Source organism: Aquarana catesbeiana, linkage group LG01, assembly GCF_042186555.1.
Source record: "Aquarana catesbeiana isolate 2022-GZ linkage group LG01, ASM4218655v1, whole genome shotgun sequence".
Classification (NCBI taxonomy): Eukaryota; Metazoa; Chordata; class Amphibia; order Anura; family Ranidae; genus Aquarana; species Aquarana catesbeiana.
In genome coordinates, this window is record NC_133324.1 from 961,830,320 (window position 1) to 961,834,581 (window position 4,262).

Below are 4,262 nucleotides of genomic sequence, written 5' to 3' on the forward strand. Positions count from 1 at the left end.
CCACTGATACTTCAGTTCAAAAAACAAAACAAAAAAAAAAACAAAAAAAACAAAGTTATGTTGCTACCCCTAAAAATGATATGATAGCAGCATTAGCAAAGTATAGGCAAACACAGCACATACAACCACAATGGATCGGAGTAAATTCAAATGTATTCAATATATTCAAAGAGCAGAATGACGCTCATGAGACAAGTAGTAGACCGGGAGTGCACTGCTATAGTATACCCAGAGCATCCAAAAAGAAGTCAGGGTCAAAAGTCAATGATACTTTTTCCACCTATATCTTGCAACCAGCTGCTATTTCAGCTTCAGTTTCTGATGCTCCTCCAACATTCTCCTATATGCGGTATATATACGATACGATATATAGTATATTGCAAGCCTTTACACAAAAAATCAGAGAAAAAAAAATACCTGGTATCCAGAAGTAAGTAATCTGTTATGAACCTCAATATAGGATCTAAGACATGAAAAAGCAGATGCAGTGCCAAAGCCAAAGGATGAGCTGTATAATAAAGATCTGGAGGCAGTTAAACGCAGGAGTCTACAAAGGATTAATCACTCTGCAATGAGTGTCTGAATGACTTGATGTCACAAACCACAAATTTCAGCGCTTGAAGGCAGGGAACTGAGATCCGTCAGCTGGATAACAAGAGCCTGGAGCCGTACGCCATACATCGGGGTCCGTGGAGCTGTGAAGCAATAGTACGGGTGCCAGAACCCAGGAGCAATATGCAAGGTGAACCCAGATCAGGATCAGCAATCCAAAAGCCGGGGGGCCGGGTGCCGCGAATCTACAGAGTGGACGCCGGGATCGGCAAAAGGCAAGCAGCAGCGTCTGGGGAACCGAGAACGGTGAGCCAGGAGCCACGGATCCGTGGAGCGGGAGCCAGGAACTGAGCGCCTGGATCGGTGAGTTGGATACCGGAAGCTGTGTACTTCACAGATCATAAGCCAGGAGTCAGCCAGAGTGTCAGAGCTGCACGCATGGATGAGAGGAAGCAGGGAGCAGAGAGATTCAATTAAAGACTCAAATGGATCAGCTGTAATTCAGGTGAAATTAGGTATTAGCTGTATTAGCTGTACTAGGTTTTCAACCATCAGCTATAGCAGCCATAATTCAGCCATAGTATCAAAATATTAGCGTAATTCCAAGCCAGTTCCTTTTCTTTTTTTTTTTTGTTTCCAGAGGGGAATATTAAAGAATATTAAAAAAAAATAGTAGCCATCAGTTGTCAAACACAGCAGCAAAGTAACAAGGCCAGCAGTGCCGCTGATTCCGCTAATGTCTTCCCCCAGATCAGCCAAAACGCAGATACCGACATAAGTCTCCAAATAAGTCTCCAAAAAAAAAAAAACTTTTCTGGTCAACAGCATAGCTCCATCTCCTGAGCCCTCTCACATCTCACGTCCTCTCACACAGACGTGCCACACCCATTTTTCACTTTACGCATCATTAAAATCACTGCTCCCGAAAAGACGGCCTTTTTAAAACTTTTTTTTGCATTGATACATGTTCCCTGGGGCAAGACCCGGGTCCCCAAACCCTTTTTAGCACAATAACTTGCATATTAGCCTTTAAAATTAGCACTTTTGATTTCGAACGTTCGAGTCCCATAGACTTTAACAGAGTTCTAAAGTTCGCGCAAACTTTCGGTCCGTTCGCAGGTTCTGGTGAGAACCGGGGGGTGTTCGGCTCATCCCTATATGTAACTATGGAACAAAAGTGAGTACACCCCCCTTGGGCGTGGAGTTCACCAGAGCTTTACAGGTTGCCACTGGAGTCCTCTTCCACTCCTCCATGACGACATCACAGAGCTGGTGGATGTTAGAGACCTTGCGCTCCTTCACCTTCCATTTGAGGATGCCCCACAGATGCTCAATAGGGTTTAGGTCTGGAGACATGCTTGGCCAGTCCATCACCTTCACCCTCAGCTTCTTTAGCAAGGCAGTGGTTGTCTTGGAGGTGTGTTTGGGGTCGTTATCATTATGGAATACTGCCCTGCGGCCCAGTCTCCAAAGAGAGGGGATCATGCTCTGCTTCAGTATGTCACAGTACATGTTGGCATTCATGGTTCCCTCAATGAACTGTAGCTCCCTGGTGTCGGCAGCACTCATACAGCCCCAGACCATGACACTCCCACCACCATGCTTGACTGTAGGCAAGACACACTTGTCTGTGTACTCCTCACCTGGTTGCCGCCACACACGCTTGACACCATCTGAACCAAATAAATCTATCTTGGTCTCATCAGACCACAGGACATGGTTCCAGTAATCCATGTCCTTAGTCTGCTTGTCTTCAGCAAACTGTTTGCAGGCTTACTTGTGCATCATCTTTAGAAGAGGCTTCCTTCTGGGACGACAGCCATGTAGACCAATTTGATGCAGTGTGCGGCGTATGGTCTGAGCACTGACAGGCTGACCCCCCACCCCTTCAACCTCTGCAATAATGTTGGTAGCACTCATACTTCTCCCAAAGACAACCTCTGGATATAATGCTGAGCACATGCACTCAACTTGTTTGGTCGACCATGGTGAGGCCTGTTCTGAGTGGAACCTGTCATGTTAAACCGCTGTATGGTCTAGTCCACTATGCTGCAGCTCAGTTTCAGGGTCTTGGCAATCTTCTTATAGCCTAGGCCATCTTTATGTAGAGCAAGAATTCTTTTTTTTTCAGATCCTCAGAGAGTTCTTTGCCATGAGGTGCCATGTTGAACTTCCAGTGACCAGTATGAGAAAGTGAGAGCGATAACACCAAATTTAACACACCGGCTCCACATTCACACTCGAGCCCTTGTAACACTAACTAGTCACATGACACCGGGGAGGGAAAATGGCTAATTGGACCCAATTCGGACATTTTCACTTAGGGGTGTACTCACTTGTATTGCCAGCGGTTTAGACATTAATGGCTGTGTGTTAAGTTATTTTGAGGTGACAGCAAATTTACACTGTTATACAAGCTGTACACTCACTACTTTACATTGTAGCAAAGTGTCATTTCTTCAGTGTTGTCACATGAAAAGATATAATAAAATATTTACAAAAATGTGAGGGGTGTACTCACTTTTGTGAGATACTGTACATAATATTTAAAGGGATACATTTTTCTTGAGCTTTTCTTGCGCTAAAGGTGCCAATAATGCCCAACAATATAATAATATAGTGAAGCCCAATTGGTCTTTGTGAATTAATTTTGGCAAAAGATATCAATTAATCTATTCACTATAAGTTTGACGCATATTTTTATGTCGTTATTGAGTAGGGAGATTGGGCAGAAGTTTTGTGGGGAAGTAGGGTCTTTACCTGGCTTGGGTATTGTTACTACCAAAGCAGATAGCATTTCATCTGGGAAAGATGAAGAGGAGGCAGTGCTTTTGTAGAGAGAGCACAAGTGAGGTAATAGGATATTTTGGAATTGTTTATAGTATTCGCCTGGGAGGCTATCGGGACTGGGGAATTTATTATTGGGCAATTCTGATATCACTTTCGAGATTTCTGCATGTGTAAATGGTGCATTCAGAGTTGTCAAGCATTTGAAAGTCAAGGTGGGAAGAATAATGTGGGATAGGAACTCGCCTATTTCTGTTGTTTTGAGTTGATGTGTTGTGGGGTCATTTTTGATGTTGTAGAGATTACCATAAGATAAACACACAATGGGTCCTTAAGCACTAAAACTGACACATATTAAAAACTGTTGTCATGTCATGATGATAAGTAAGAAGATGGCTAGAACCCAGTGCGGCTGGTGACTCCTGGAAAGAAGTGGGCAAGAAGACAGACAAAAATGCAGCGCTCAATGGGACCGGCAATAAAAATGATGGTGCGTAAAGTGAACAGTCAAGTTCATTTATTGGATGCACATAAAATTAAAAACAACAGCTGGCAATGAAAAATAAAATCACACAGCTGGGCGGTGCATTTGCCTCCTCCTCACTTAACAAACGCTTTAATAGCTTTTGATAAGGCTTCAAATTGCCGTGTCCTCTTTTTCTTAGTCCTTAGTTCTTTGGATAAGCAAACCTCTGATTACTGCTTTGTGCACATTCCGGACTATCTCTTGGCCAGGTCCTGAGCCTGAATTAATAGAAGATAAGTCTTCTAGATGTTTTGCTAGGTAATTTCCATATGAGGGATTTTGTATCAAGAAAGTGTTAGCCCTCCACAGGTAGGTGTGTGGGTGAGATACAGTATCAGCTAGGGTTATGGTCATAGGCGCATGGTCTGACCAAGTCGTAGTGTGGATGCTTGAGGAT